We start from the raw sequence: 17321 nt of genomic DNA, 5'->3' as shown, positions 1-17321 counted from the left end.
GTGATTCTTAGCGCAATGAGAGAAGTCGCAAAATCAACCGGAATGTTCAAGCAAATTATAGAAAAAAAAGATCTAAATCTGTTAAATAGTTCTCTCGTTAGCTAACTAAGCGGAGTTAAGGTTACGCCCTGAGGCAGACGCATGAGTGAGGAGGGCCCCTCCCCCCTCCCTGCAGCCCGATAAATCTCTCTCAGATTCGCGCTAATAAATTGATACCGCAAGCAAACTATGATACTTACCATAATGAGAAAGTCACAAAATCAACGGAATGTTCAAGCAAATTATAGAAAAAAAAACATCTAAATCCGTTAAGTAGTTCTTTCATGAAAAGTGGACATACAAACAGGTCTAAAAAATATAAGAAATTTCACACTTAGACCACAAAATTTTTAAAATCATTTCTTAGTGAGCACATATGCAAGGTTATTATAGTTAACGAAAACTAAAATCAAAGCTGAAACTATTATTAAAAAAACATTTTCGTAAACTGAAATAAAATAATTAACAAAACCGAAATGAAAAACTAAAACTAAACGAAACTATTAAAGTAGCTGGAAAGACTAACTGAAATAAAATAATAATTTACTAAAATATTTTTAGTTTTCGTTTTTGAATGAATATTCTTGCCATTAGTCTTTAACCCTTGTAAGTTTTAACTCTAAAACAAAAAGTCATCCACCACGAGCTGCCCGCACATATTAATCCAGTGAACGGCAGCTGGTGACGGAGGGCGGCTGTTCACACAGCATTTGCGGTGACAGAGCAAGCTGAATACAGGTGCGTAAAGTGTGTGAAATAGAAAGTGATTTACATGCCGCCTTTCTTTGCGCTTGTTGTATATCAAGACATAATGCAAAAGGCTGAAATCAGAATGTGCTGGTCAACAAAACGTTTACCATATGGACAGAAAAATCATGAGCGAGTAACGTTTCAGTTTATTTCTAGGGTGACTGTTTTTTGTTGACAGCAATTCACCTGCCACTTCGCACAGGAGAAATTGAAGTATAGAGAAAGTATAGTAATCATGAAAAAATTCTCGATAAAAAAAATATTGACGTTATACACCTCCCAGAGTCCAAAAATACTGTATTTCGGAATTGTGAGTGTGTGTGTACACGCGCGTGTATGTGTCTGTGTCTGTGTGTGTATGTAAACACGATAACTCAAAAACACAACTAGATAGATGGATGAAATTCGGCATGTGGTTGTTACACCACAATTGTAGGTCTGTATTAACTTTTGGGTCAAATCCATCACCCAGAAGTGGTACTTTACCTGAAGACATCTGATTTATTCAACATTACTTTTATAATAATTGTTCAATATATTATTAATTTGATTTGTTGGTGATGGTTCCATAATGTACATAATATATAAATCTAATCTTTGTCTTGCGGTTTACTCCTCAAATATCCATCCCCATATCTGAGTATACAAGAAAGTCGAGGGGAGACCACTCACAATTTTTGAAAATAAACGGCACTGATCAAGAGACTGACTAGGTGATCATACAAGATCAGCATATTGTTGCTTACCAATCACTTTTGCTTTAAAAACATTGTTTAAGAACAAAGCGATACAAACAAAGGTAGAGAGTCTGACAAGTGATGAAAAACGAAACATACTAATGGGTTTTTCCATTTATTCTATATTTATTAATTTCTCTTTTTTAGTTCATATTCACAACTCAAAATACCTAATATTATGAAAGTAATCCATTAGCAGAATTATATTTTAAAATATTTATCTCCCTTTTTTCAATGTTTCTCTCTCTCTCTCAAAATAGATAGTTGAAATATCATATACATTTTGTTCTTAACATCAGCCATACCATACATATTGCATACCAGGGAGTTTTCCTGCCTTACATCCAAACCTGCTGGGGTAGGCTCCAGGTTTCCTGTGATCCTGCTCTGGATAAACAAGTTTAGATAATGTACAGTATATATTGTTCTTAATCTCAGATGCTGTCCCTATTGTTTTGTGCCTGTCTGTATTCCTATTACCTACTCTTGCCCTGCTCATTATGGGTTTACTGTCCTTATGGTAGGCTATTCAAGACTCACCACCTCTAACCTTAACACTACATGCTTGTTTTTCTTTGTTTCCCTTAATACAGTTAGGTGGGGTCTGCACACTGATTCAAGTCTAAGAGCCCTATTCTTCCTAAGCCCCTGTGATTTTCATGAGAAAATATTTTAAAAATTATAAAATTGTGTAAAGTTATTCATATTCAGTATCTAGTTTTGATTATGCTTGTTTTTATCAGACAAAAACAAAATCAGATAGTAAACCAGGCGGTGTAGTAAGCTTCCATGAACATTAAACTCATATCCAAATCTGTTAAGTGTACAGTTCTGTCTGATATTGCCACAAAACTAACTCCATAGGTGCTCCATGTCATAATTACTAAAACTAAAACTGAAACTAATATATATAAAAATAAAATAGAAATATCTTTGAGAAATAAAAACTAAATTAAAACTAAAAATACACGATGAAGGAAAATTAAAACTAAACTGAATTTCCAAGTAAGGTTTGAAAAAATATAGAAATAAAAACTAATATAAAAAGACAAAACTATAATAACCTTGCACCTATGGGCCAAGGGTAACCTACATTCCAAATTTCAAGTCCCATGTCCTCATGGTTCGGGAGATTTTGTGATGAGTGAGTCAGTGGTATTTGGCTTTTATATATATAGTGTGGAGACTGGCCCGGACACAGACAGGCGGACACCGTAGGTTGAAACACCAACACATGTTTATTATACATTTATATAAGTGACACAGCACACAACCCACTCTCACCCCCCACAGTCTAGGCCTCTTACTAATGCCTTTCTCTCTAGGTCCGCCTCCACTCCTCTCCTCCATCGAATGGAGGGAGGCGGCCCCTTTTATGTTCACCCGGACGTGCTCCTGGTGCCTCCCAACAAGCTTCTGCCGGCACTCCCTGGTGTGGCGGAAGTGCTGGCTGTGCACCCGGAAGCACTCCGGGTATCCCTGGTCTTCATCCCCCCAGCACTTCCGGGTGTGGCAGAAGTGCTGAGGGCCAGGGCTATTCAGACATCGGGGTGCCCCCTGGCAGTGACCACGGGCCCCTATAGGGTTGAGCTTCCATGTTCCTTCCCCTTGGTCCCCATAGCCACCAGGGCGGTCGCCCCCTCATGGTCTGGAGGAGGCGTAATCCCTCCTTCGGTCCTCCCGCCATCCCGGCTGGGTACCACCCCCAGCCACTCGCCACAATAGACAGGTAGATCTTTATTGTCATTGTCACTTTTACAAAGGAACAACGAAATTGAAGGTGCAGTCGACTCAGTGTGAGGCATAAGAGTCCGTGTCTGTTTGTATGTACTGTATATATTTGTGTTTGTTCCAGAATTGCACAAAAACAAATGCACAGTTTTTTATGAAAGCTGGGGGAAACTCAGCAGCTCAATTTAGATACAGTCTATACCGTATGTCATGGTTAGCACATTTACTTTGAAAACAGTCAGGCCAGGTTTGATCTATGCCTTTCATGCTTACCCTTTCCTTTAATGATGGATTTCCCTTGGTATTTTAACATGGCCCCATGCCGCCCTTATTTGGAGGTGGGAGGGAGTGGGAGGAGCTAAGACTGGGATCATTTTGTCAAAGGAGTTATTTATTTACTTATATGGTCATTCATTTATTTATTTTTGAAGTTTGGAGTGGAAAGTGTAATTTCTTCCTGTTACATCAGCATTGCAATCTCCCTAGTGCTTTTTCCCTGTGTTACTTTAAGCTGTACTCTGCTAACTCCTTAAAGCAGTTGTAATTTCACATCTCATAATGAATGATCATAGTTAAAAAAACTCTCAAAAAGTCTCAATGGCCAGTTAAATATGTGCATGATTAAAGTTATATTGCATGCATATTTTTTCAAGCAACCTTAGATAAAGGCTTTAGCTAATTACAGAACAATAAATGAGGGGTGACGGGGACAGCATGGCTGCCTCATGAATTGAGCGGCCTGGGTTCAAAGACTATGCCTGGACAGAGCTTGTGTGGAGTTTGCACTTTCTTCAAATATTAGTGTGGGGTTTCCTAATTTTTCACATTCCCAAAAATGTGCAGGACAGGTTAAATCCATCCATCCATCCATTTTCCAACCCGCTGAATCTGAACACAGGGTCATGGGGGTCTGCTGGAGCCAATCCCAGCCAACACAGGGCACAAGGCAGGAACCAATCCTGGGCAGGGTGCCAACCCACCGCAGGACACACACAAACACACCCACACACCAAGCACACACTAGGGCCAATTGAGAATCGCCAATCCACCTAACCTGCATGTCTTTGGATTGTGGGAGGAAACCCGGAGCGCCCGGAGGAAACCCACACAGACACGGGGAGAACATGCAAACTCCACGCAGGGAGGACCCGGGAAGCGAACACAGGTCCCCAGATCACCCAACTGCGAGGCAGCAGCGCTACCCACTGCGCCACCGTGCCGCCCGGACAGGTTAAATGATAATTGAATTGTCTTTTTGTGGGTGTTTTCATAAATGAGCCTCTGCGATCTACAGGTTCCCTTGCACAGTACTTGTCCCTGCTTTGAACCCAGTACTACTGAGTTTCTGTCCCCCTGAAATCCTAAATTTCATTAGGGAGGTTTAAGTTTGTATAAGTATGTAATAACATCAATAAAGACTCTAGTATTGCTAGAAACGTGATGATATCTTGCAGCCAAAGTTGCTGCCATGCTCTTGTGCTGCATTATATCATGTTGTTACTAACAGTATTAGAGTTCTCTTCCAAATTTTATTACATTAGTCCTTTACAGCACCTTCATATTATTAAGGCCACTGTCTTAACAGGATGTTGTGAAGGAGGCGCTCTTACCTAGGGGAGTAGTTAGTGCTGCAGCTTTATAGTCCCAGATTCCTGGATTCAAATTCTAGGCCCACCTATTTGTGTGGATTTCTCACACTCTCCCTGTGTTTAGGTGGGTTTCAACAGTCCTCCTTCCACCCACCAATAAACATACACATAAAAACATTTCAAAGATACATAGCTGAGACTGATTGTCAGCATTAAATTTGATGCCAAAGCAATAGGATTGTGGCTGTGTGCAGTATTTCCTGGCCTGTTCTCACATGGGTTGACATACAAGTGGTTTCACAAAAATCAACTTTTAATGCACTAATGTCTTCTGTAGAAGAAATCTAGTAAGAGGTTTCATTAAAACTGGTGGATATCAGTTTACATTGCATATAAAAATCATTGACCCTTTACTGTTATATCACGGTGGATTTAATTTGGCCTTTTTGACACTGATTAACAAAATAAGATATTTAATGGCAAAATGAAAATAGATTTCTAAAAAGTGGTCTAAATGTATTACAAGTAAAAACATAAAATGATTAATCAGTTAAGTATTCATCATATGACACACTTAGATCATCACTGGTGCTGATTGGTTTTAAAAGTCACATAATGATTTCAATGGAGATTAAGCATCTGTACTCAAAGGGTTTCAACTGATTGCAGTATATACTGTATGTACCTCAGTGGCAGACCGTGCATTTCACACCTAGGCCTTCAGTAGTGCTCCGTCTGAATCAACCCGCCCCTCAAAAACTAATTTATGGTTATAAAAACCATCTTAATATGCAGATATACAGTATAAAGAGCCGTTGCATCGCAGATAGATAACTCCTGTAGCCACAATAAATGCCTTTATTGAATAGACAAACCAGGGGTGAACAAGTTCCTTTCTACTGCAGCTACAGCCGCGACACACCTAAAAAACATCAATAATAACTCATAAACTTGCAATATTATTTAGGAAAATCGCAACATTTTACTCACCAAAAATTCAGATTATTTGTAAACAAAATCCATCCTCCTCTCTTTCCTCAAAAACAGTTCAATTACTCTGTCGTACAGATTATCCGTGTGCTTCAGTTCCATCACGAAGTCCCTTTCTATCGCCATCGAAGCTAATGCTGAAAGTCGAACCTGCCCTGTCGTATTTCTGGCATAAGTTTTAATTCGCTTTAGGGCTGAAAATGTCCGCTCAACAGAAGCAGTGGACATGGGAATGGTCACCGCCAAACATACCAATGTGTACAGCTGCCCCATGCTCCATGCCCCATTTTTCTGATGAAGGAAGTCAAGGAGATCAGTGGGAGATTTTCCTGCAAAATCATCCATGGCATACTTACACCATCCTATCCAATCAACGGGTCTGAATACGGTGACGTTGCCATAATTATCCATGGCATACTTACACCATCCTATCCAATCAATGGGTCTGAATACAGTGACGTTGCCGTATGCCTGCTAGAGGGCCCTAGTAACACCAACTCAAAATCTGATTGGTTGAAGCAACAGTTTAATCGATATTTATTTTGCGTTAGAGGGCCTGCAGAACGGATTGTGAAGGCCTCTGGGAAGACTTCTTTGACTTTGACCCTGTCTGGCAATAAATGATGGCTGAAATGTGATTGGTTAAATGCTTTAATACGAAAATACATGTCTGGAAACAGCACAATCATCGGAAAAGCTATGAAAGGAAGCGGACAGACTATTTGGAATTATTTAATAAGTATTCATGGACAAAATATAATTAACATCAGTTTGTGATTCAGATATTTTTTTAGGCCAGCAGAGAAGGCCTTGCAGGCCCTGACGGTCCGCCACTGATCTACCTATATCTGGGAGGTCTAACTTGTGGTGAGTCAGTATTTTTGCCTAACGTACAAAATGAAGATAAAAGAATATGCGAAGCAACTCAGTGAAAAGAGCATTGAAAAGAACAAGTCAGGGGATATAGACAGAAAATATCCAAGTCGCTGAAGTTAAATCAATGATTAAGAAATGGAAAGAACATGGCACAGTTGTAAATCTGCCAAGAGCAGACTGTCAAGGTGGAGAGTAGTGATGGAGGCCGGAGAAAGGCTTATGATAATTCTCAAGGAGTTACAAGCTACAGCATTAAGAATGAAGAGATTATGCATACAACAATATGACATCTCACCACAACTTTGTCAGAAGGCACGTGGGAAACTCTGATGTCAGCTGAAAGAAGGTTCAATGATCTGAAGACACCAAAATTGAGCTTTTTGGTCATCAGTCTAAATGCCAATTTTTAGCATAAGCGAAACATTAAACTTTATCAAAAACACAACCTCCCCACTGTAAAGCATGTTGGTGACAAAATCATGCTGTACAACCACAACAACAACAACAGCAATTTATTTCTTGTTTAGCCTAAATTAACACATGGAATACCTTAATGGGCTTTCATAGGTCCTGCTGTTTGATAGCACCCCTCCAGCCCTGACTTCAATCTAAGAAGATAAGAGAAAACTCACATTAAAACATTGTCAGAAAAAATAAATTGAAAGAAATCTTAGGAAGGGCAATTTAGAAAGATACCCTCTTCCAAGTCGGCAATGGGTGTCAAACAATCAAGTAAATACAATACCCAAAATAGAATAAAAGTAATCCTCTTCATAGAATCTATCATTGCCGCCTCAGAAATACAATACAACAGGGATGTAGGGATGGTCTAGGAATGTGTCACGCAGCAGGGTCTAGAAAGTTTGTGAGGATACGAGGTGAAATGAATGCAGAATGAGTAACCTTAGAGGCAAACCTGATGGAGTATGCAAGAAACCTAAGCCTTGGTAGAAGATTGTTTTCCAGCAAGACAATGACCCTCAAGTATAAAGCCAAAGTTACACAGGAATGGCCTAAAAGCAACAGGAATGAACTGGAGTGGCTGAGTCAGAGTCCAGATCTCTATACAATAATTTATGACTGGACTTGAAAAAGACTGTTCACTAATGATCTCCATGCAACTTGCCAGAGCTTGGGCAGAGCTAATATCCTCTGGTGAAGGAAAGTCCACAGTAATTATGCTGTTAGATTTAAGCACAGTGTTTGGCACCATTGACCATTCTATTTTATTACATAGTCTGGAAAATAACATTGAGCCCACAGGCACTGTTCTTGACTGGTTTAGTTGAAATATTGTGCTAAAAGACTTGGGGTGATCTTGGATTCAGGTTTTAAATTTGACAAACAGATCAATGTTGTGGTAAAGAGTATTTTTTTTTACCTTAGGGCGATCAATAAAGTCAAGCCATTTTTGTCATTCAATGATCTACAAAAGTTCATTCATGCTTTTGTCATGTCTCGTTTGGATTATTGTAATACCCTGCTATGTTTGGGTATCCCATACGACACTGTCTCACCTGCAAATAGTGCAGAATGCAGCTACTAGAATTTTGACCAGCAACAAAATAACAGATTACATCGCTCCGGTGTTGGCCTCTCTTTGTTGGCTCCCTGTTAGTTTCAAGGTGAATTTTAAGATTTTAGTGTTCGTTTTTAAAGCCCTGCATGGGTCAGATCCACCGAACTTAGCTGATCTTCTTGTTCCATGTTCATCAGCCAGGCAGTGGAGGTCTTCTTATCAGCTATTGTTTACTGTCCCACACACACATTTGAAACTGAGGGGCAATTGTGCCTTTTTGGTGGCTGGTCCTAAATTGTGGAACAGTTTGCCCCTTGTAATAAGGTCGGCTCCCATATTTAAAAGTTTTAAGTGTCTGCTAAAAAAGCAGTTTTATTTGCTTGCTTTTTTGCTTTGAGTGTTTAAATCTTTCTATTTATATTGTTTATACTGTGCTCATCTATGTATGGATTTCATTTCACATAATTTTATACAAGATATTTATATTTGTGTGTTGGTATATATGTGTTCATGTTGTATAATGTTTTCTTTTTGTTTTTTTTCATAATTCCTTATCTGGCTTTTATTTCTTACTGTTACCTTTTATTCTATGTAAAGCACTTTGGTCAACTTTTAGTTGTCAGTCAGTCAGTCATTGTCCAACCCGCTATATCCTAGCACAGGGTCACAGGGGTCTGGTGGAGCCAATCCCAGCCAACACAGGGCACAAGGCAGGAAACAAACCCCAGGCAGGGCGCCAGCCCACCACAGGACATACACACACACACCCACACACACCCACACACTAGGGACAATTTAGGATCGCCAATGCACCTAACCTGCATGTCTTTGGACTGTGGGAGGAAACCGGAGCACCCGGAGGAAACCCACGCAGACACGGGGAGAACATGCAAACTCCATGCAGGGAGGACCCGGGAAGTGAACAATGGGTCTCCTTACTGCGAGGCAGCAGCGCTACCACTGCACCACCGTGCTGACTTTTAGTTGTTTAAATGTGCATTATAAATAAATAAAACTAACAAAACTAAAACTAAAATGATGATGGCCACAACAATATTCTGTCACTTTTTAACTCAGTTGGAATCAACATTAGTATTAATGAATCAGCACACAATTTAGGTGTTATCTTTCAAACTAGCATGTTGTTTAAAACACACATTACAAAAATATCCAAAACATGAATTTTAACTTAAAAATTTGGTAGAATTTAGTCGTTTCCTAAATGTGCAGGATGCTAAGAAATTAAGTTATGCATTTATTTATGGTTGGACTGACTACTGCAATGTTACTTGCTGGTTGTTCAAATTGTTCCTTATGCAACTTTCAGTCAATTCAAAATGCTGCTGCAAGAATTATATCACCAACCAGAATGTACAAACACATAACTCCATTTTTTAATCCTTACACTTGCTCCCAGTTAAGCTTACGGCTAATTTTAACATCCTCCTTTTAACATATAAAGTCTTAAATGGCCAAGGCCCTGTTCACCTATCTTACTTTTTTATTACTTTCAAACCAGAGTGCTTATTTAGACCTCAGGTTGCTGGCCTTCTCCAAGGATTAATAAAATCAAAGGGGGTGGCTGAACTTTAGTTTTTAGGGCACCAAAGATGTGGAATGATTTGCCTGCTTATCTAAGAGATACTCCTTCATAATTTAGTCTGACATACCCTGATTAGAGCTGCTGATTAGATGTGACTAATGCCTCTCTGTTTGTTAGTTATTTGTACAAAAGTATAAGAGCTACAGTATTTATAAACCATTACTAATCCTCCTCTGTTCTGAATCTCTTCTTGGTACTTTAATGCAATACTTGGTGTCACTGCTCTACTGCCTAGCTGTTTTCCTGCTCATGGAAAAGTCATCTCAGACACTGGGTGCATTTCAATCATCAGATGGAAAGGATTCTCTCATGAGATTGGACAGCCTATAAAATGGCCAGGAGGGAGTGATTGACTAGTTGTCAGAGGTCTCCAGGACTGTGACTTAGTTTGACTTTGTCTTTGATATTCTCTGCTACAATTGACTGTAGACCCTGCAGTGGTTTATTTTCTCCAGGAATGCTGCTGACTGGAGTTTTTGCTTTCCTCTCCTCCTTTGTCAACGTTGATTCAGTGTTGTGTAACAATAAAATGTGAGATTTTCCAAGGGGGTTGAATACTTTCTATAAGCACAGTACAGTGGAACCTTGGTTCACGACCATAATTCGTTCCAAAACTCTGGTTGTAAACCGATTTGGTCATGAACCGAAGCAATTTCCCCCATAGGATTGTATGTAAATACAATTAATCCGTTTCAGACGGTACGAACTGTATGTAAATATATTTTTTTAAAGATTTTTAAGCACAAATATAGTTAATTATACTGTACCATAGAATGCACATAATAGTAAACTAAATGTAAAAACATTGAATAACACCGAGAAAACAGAACAACAGAGAAAACTAACATTGCAAGAGTTCGCGCTATAGCCTTACAACCCGATCGCTGTATAAACACTTTTTTTAATGAGTTTTAAGCACAGGGGGAAAAAAAGGAACATTTTAACAAATCCGAACTTTATTTAAAAACCAACCACAAGCAACCAAGAAAGTAACATTGCAGCAGTTCGCACTATAGCCTTACAACCCGATCTCAGGGAAAAAAAATGAACATTTGAAAAATCCGTAACTTAATAAACAACCAAGAAAAGTAAAAAAATGAACATTTAAAAAATCAGTAATACAAAAACTAACCATAAACCACCAAGAAAACTAACCTTGCATGAGTCGAGTTCTGGCATGAAGTGAGGAGGAACTGGGTGGAGAGGAGGTTACAGTGCTTAGAAGCCATGGTTAACTGCAAAAGCACACGAAATACTGTAGAGCACAAAGAGTTCACAGGTAAAGCAGGCATGTCTGACTGAGAACAATGAACAGGGAGAGGCTGAACACGTGCTTAAATACAGTAATCGGCACGTACGAACCAGAAGGGAAATGAAATAGAGCACAAAGAGTTCACAGCGAAAGCACACACGCATGTGCAAGCATGCACGTTTGACCGAGAACAATGCAACACATGCGGAAATCATCGGCGTGCACAAACTGAAACTGGCTTGTTCGTATACCGAGTGTGTAGTCGTGAACCGAGGCAAAAATTTGGTGAACTTTTTGGTCGTAAACCGATTTGTACGTGTACCGAGACGTTCGTGAACCGAGGTTCCACTGTATTTACAATGATATTTTTTGATATCTGCTTAATGTGCAAAATGTACAATACATGGATATGGCAGCACACTCAGCCCTTGATATTTTTTGAGCTTTTAGCTCATCCATGTGTTTGTATAGATCAGTTAAATATGTTTGATTTAATTTCTTTATCTCCAGTCATCCTTGACTGTACACAGAATCCAGCAGCCTCAAAACTGACTTTGGCATTGCTAGTCATCGGCAGGGTGTGTGTGCAACGAATGAAGGAAGAAAACACATCTATGTTTTCTGATTTCGATTTGCGAAATGGCATCTGTAATTGAAGATTCCTTTTTTAGGCGGCATTATGCCTGAGCAGTCTTGGAAATTGTATGTCTTATTTTGGCATCATAGATGAATTGCATGTTAACATAATGTAACTGCTTATGGTTAACAAAAGGTGCCCTTATTGCAGTATGAGCACATTAATAAAGTGCTCTGATTACATTAGGAAAATGGACACTCATGCAAATTGCCTTTTTATGTTGGTAACAATTGTTATGGTACATGCATATCTGCCCACACCATACAAAAAATTGATGTAGCACTTCATTGATCCTCTTAAAAGGGAATAAAAATGCAGTCTGTAAGTTATATTCATCACATTTGAGCTTTAATATGTTTGTTCTGTCAATGCACATTATAATAGCAGCTCTTTAATATGAATTATGCGGGCATGCCGTCATTTATCTGATTTGGCTACATTTTCCTCAAGGGTACTGTAATCTCGCAGTTTCTCTGAAATGTTGTGTACGCATAGGTCAGAGTTGTCGTAAATATACACACAATCCCCCATCAAATTTTCATTTATCAATCCCAATATTACCATGGAAAATTGCAGATGCACATTTCAAGCATCTCACATTTCAAGACATCAATCGATTGCAACGAGTGCAGAATGCAGCTGCCAGAATCATAACTAGAAAAAGAAAATCAGTTTTGATGTCCCTACACTGGTTACCTGTGTCATTTAGAATTGACTTTAGAATACTGCTTATGGTTTACAAAGACTTAAATAATCTCGCTCCATCCTATATCTCTGAATGCCTTTCACCTTACACTCCAAATCGTAACCTTAGATCTTCAAATGAGTGTCTGCTTATAATTCCAAGAGTTAAATTTAAAAGGAGGGGTGAGGTGGCCTTCTGCTGTTATATACCTAAAATCTGGAATAGCTCACCAATAGAAATTCGCCAGGCTAATACGTGGAACATTTTAAAAAACTGCTAAAACCTATTATTTTAATATGGCTTTCTTATAGCTTAATTTTAATGTAACCCTGATATTCTGTATATGCATTTAATTCTTGTTTTTGTCATGGCTCTGCAATCCGTACTAACTCCTATTTTCTCTGCTGTTCTTTTTCCGGTTTTCTGTGGTGGTGATCTGCACCACCACCACCTGATCAAGGCACCATGCTGTCCCTACATTGATGGATTGAAGGCCAGATATCCACATGACCATCATCATCTAATTCTTCCATGTGAAGCTTCTAAACCATGAGGACTGATTTTGATCATTTATGTTAGGTAGAATGCCCAGTGGGGGCTGGGTGGTCTTGTGGCCTCGGAACCCCTGCAGATTTTGTTTTTTTTTTTTTGCCAGCCCTCTGGAATTTTTTTTTTTCCTGGGCATTGGACCTTACTTTATTCTTTGTGACTTAGTATTGTGTAATCTTATTTTTATATTTTTCTTTCTTCATCTTGTAAAGCACTTTGAGTTACATCATTTGTGTGAAAAAAAATGCTATAGAAATACATCAACGTTGTTGTTGTTGCTGTCTGTTTGTGTGTAAGCAAGCTTTGTAAACAAGACCCCTGGTGAATCCACCATACCATTCAAAATGTGATTGAAAATGTTCTTTCATTACACGATGGTTGTTGGCACCTCAAGAGATAAATGTCCGGAAGCACACAAAAAGGCACTTCTCTTTCATTGTTTGGGAACAGAAGGTTAGAGGCTGTTTTACACACTTCCAAATCAAGGTATGTCATTGGAGGATGCCATTACAGTTTTACAAGCTTACTTTGTTTCATAGAGAAATGTTGTTGCTGAACAGCATGCTTTAAGATAACGCTCTAATGAAAAAGTATGTTGCCACACTTTAGAATTTGGCAGTTAAATGTGAGTATGACACTAAATTAGATGAAATATCATGAAATCAATTAGTGGAAAATGTGCTTAGTCTTTGCAAATCTGAATGATTACTTTAAGAAGCTGACTTGATTGGTGCACAAATTGAAGCTGCTGGTGAGCAGCCAAAGTTAATCTCTGGAGAAAGACCAGCACCAGTATGAACTTTACATACTAAACCTGTGTCTGATACTGGTTTTTGCCATTGCAGACCTTCCAAGCCATCGCCCAGTTCATGCCTAAAGCTGTTATGCCTCTTAAAACCTCTTTCCATACTTGTTATAGATTAATATCTTGCAAATGATAAAAACGTTTCTGCTGATTCTGCTAAATGTATAAGGCTATTTTGCATGGATCGACAAATGTGTTCTAGGTAGGAAGTTGCTTTACCTGTACTTCAGATCAGACATGTAGTGTCTGAGAGAATTTATTGCATTATCACAATGAAATCTCCAACTATTACTGCACTTGTAGATCTAACAGTGGATTCTCGGTCATCAGTATCCATTTTGCCTAAATGTGTGTACAATGCAAACTTTAATGGAGTTGCTTTACTGACACCTTCAGTTAAGTTAGTGACTTATACATGTTCTCCACTCCCTGTACTTGGTTGCTTACCTGTTACTGTGTCCAAAGATGAAGCTTCATGCTCTGCATCAGTCTTCATAGTAGAATCTGGTACTGGTTTGCTAGACATGTAGTTAATAAATGTTCTACATTTGTGCTGTAATGCCAGTACTGCCTTACCATGTGCTACCACAAATTATATTCCTGTGATGTGCCTTTCTACTTCTCCATCACCTTCTGTTACTTCTGGGTTGCGCAAAAGACTTCATACACAAAAGTTAAAGTATTAGACTGTGCCACTCCAGTATGATTAAAAACTATGTTGTTTGCCCCTGTCAGTTCGACGTGATGTCAGTACAGATTTAAATCACCTTCTTCAAGCAGGAATTATTGAAAGAGTTGATGCCTCTCCCTGGATCTTACCTACTGTGGTTGTCCAAAAGTGGTATTTGTATGTGCGTTGACTTGTGACAGACTAATAAAGCTATCATTACAGACAGATATACTCTTCTTTACACTGATGAAATTCTGTCATTGCTAAGAGGAGCAACAGTGTTCTCCACAATTTATTTAGAAAGTGTATACTTTCAGCATTTACTTCATGAAGACAGTTGTGATCTGACTGCCTTTATTACTCACGAAAGGTTGTTCAGGTTCTGCTGGGTCCAGTAAAGGTTACCATCCACTCTGTTTGCTTTTCAAAAGATTCTCGCTACAATCTTGCTGGGATTGCCAAATGTTGCTAACAACTTAGATGATGCAATTTTTATGGGAAAAACACAAGGTGACCATGATCATTCACTTAAGCTGTTATTCTTCTTCTTCATTTGTCTCCTCCCGTTAGGGGTTGCCACAGCGGATCATCTTCTTCCATATCTTTCTGTCCTCATCATCTTGTTCTGTTATACCCACCACCTGCATGTCCTATCTCACCACATCCATAAACCTTCTCTTAGGCCTTCATCTTTTCATCTTCCTTGGCAGCTCTATCCTTAGCTTCCTTCTCCCAATATACATAGCATCTCTCCTCTACACATGTCCATACCAACGTAATCTCGCTTCTCTGACTTTGTCTCCCAACCGCTCAACCTGAGCCGACCATCTAATGTACTCATTTCTAATCCTGTCCATCCTTGTCACACCCAATGCAAATCTTAGCATCTTTAACTCTGCCACCTCCAGCTCTGTCTCCTGCTTTCTGGTCAGTGTCCCCATCTCCAAGCAATATAACATAGATGGTCTCACTACTGTCTCATAGACCTTCCCTTTCACTCTTGCTGATAACCGTCTGTCACAAATTACTCCTGACACTCTTCTCCACCCATTCCAACCTGCCTGCACTCTCTTTTTCATTTCTCACACTCCACGTGACTGGGATCTTTTCCTGAGTAATATCAAACACAGTTCCGTAGGGTGCGACAGGAGCGTCCACCTGCAGCTAAAGTCAATTCAGTACACATATACTTTGTGACCATGCTTGTGTCAATCAAACACAGGAAGCTCTGCAGTCTACTTGTGACTTTATGCTGTAGGAAGACATCAGTTCATTAATATTGTTTTAGAATGAGCATGCTGGGCCTGTGATTGATTCTCTTATGCTATTATTGTTCTGTTATCTTCTTATATAATACGCTGTCCGTTTGTCTGTCCAGGATTTTAAATCACCTGTAGCTCGCAAATCGTTTCCACTATCGTCCTGAAATTTGGTACACATATACTATGTGATGCCTATTATCCACTTTCGGGGTGATGATTGACCTCCGTGGTTATTCCTCTTTTTATTTTTATTTTGTTTTATTGTAGAATCAACTCTCGGCAGCGGCCAGCCATGTACGACAATATATATATATATATACATATACATATAAACATATACATACACACACACACATATATACTGTATATACTATATATAGGCCTATTATATTGGATAATGGATTGATGGAAGCCAACGGACTTCATAACTTAATTGTGACTAAAGCAAGAGCTGCACTCATAGGATATTGACAATTATTAAACAGTTTTACTAACAAGTTTTTTACTTATACGTTTTATAACAGGCAATTGCAAAGAAGTCTTCCCAAGTTTTAGCATATCCCTGGCAAAGGAAGTATCGAACCTTGAAGGTGCTTACTCTAGCTGCCTCATAGGCATCATTCTCTTTTCTCCATCTATGATCCATTTTCCATATCGTCGCTGGCACCCTTTCTAATAATAATGCGTCATCTTACAAAGATTAGTAAGTACAGAGAAGTAAGTGACTTCATCGCATTTTGATGTCAGATGCATCTGCCCGCCTATGCCTCGTTGAAAAAACCTGCCCCTCCCCGTGACTTTCTCAGCTAAACGTGTCGGTAATGTAAGCAAAGATTCTTTCAACCCTCCACACGCAGACGGGCTGCTAAGTCTGTGCGCACGCTGCTCACCGTCAGGACTGGCTTGTAACTGGAGAAAACAAGTAATATCAAGCATTACCGTACCCGCTTTCATTGCCACACCAACTGAAAACAAAAACGCCTTTAAGACAAGAGCAAGGACAACAACATTTTGAACAAGAAATACTAGTGTGCAGAAAGAAGATTTTATTTTAATCTGCAAAGTGTTTATGGGACTAAGATTGGTGGAATTCTGCACTGAATCACTAAAGGTAACATTGGATAGCTGAAATCGCCATCCGTGTAGAAAAATAAGTTCTGAATAGGTTTCTGGAGCATGGATAACACGATAAACTAAAATTCACGAGTTTATCGACTATCTCATTAGACCTCAACTTTACTAATTCTATACAAAACGAAGTAATATTTTGTATTTTACTGCCTAGATAAAGTAGCTGGCTTAATAACTGAAGTTGTATATCACAAATATAGATAGTTTTAATCTAAATATGCCTGTAATACTAAAGGATTTTAATATATTTAAAGGAAGCTTTATGAAGTTCATCTTTTTATAATTACCTTTTAGTCCTTGGTACAATTTCAGAAGTATAACTTTGTAAATAAATAAGTAACCAAGATAATAAAAGTGAAATGTATGCAAGTAGTTTCCTATTATAATAGTAGCATATATTTAACTTTAATTTTCCAACAGATATGTAGCATTTTCAGTGTATGTAGTATTTTAAAGATTTTGAATTATATAAACATTTCAGATATAAAAATATTGG

The 17321-nt window shown here is 38.8% G+C and overlaps 2 protein-coding genes across 2 annotated transcripts in view; one reads left to right on the top strand and one right to left on the bottom strand.

Annotated features, from left to right (window-relative positions):
* The window catches only part of LOC114667240 (EGF-like repeat and discoidin I-like domain-containing protein 3), a 742682-nt gene that overhangs the window by 281565 nt on the left and 443796 nt on the right, over positions 1 to 17321 (bottom strand). The gene's annotated exons all lie outside the window — the stretch shown is intronic.
* LOC114667233 (aggrecan core protein-like) overlaps positions 16534 to 17321 on the top strand; it is a 208133-nt gene continuing 207345 nt past the window's right edge. The window contains 1 exon segment of the mRNA XM_028822446.2: positions 16534 to 16805. The gene's annotated coding sequence lies outside the window, so the exon portion shown is untranslated.

This window comes from Erpetoichthys calabaricus, chromosome 17 (assembly GCF_900747795.2).
Source record: "Erpetoichthys calabaricus chromosome 17, fErpCal1.3, whole genome shotgun sequence".
Classification (NCBI taxonomy): domain Eukaryota; kingdom Metazoa; phylum Chordata; class Cladistia; order Polypteriformes; family Polypteridae; genus Erpetoichthys; species Erpetoichthys calabaricus.
This window is presented reverse-complemented; position numbering and strand designations above follow the sequence as displayed.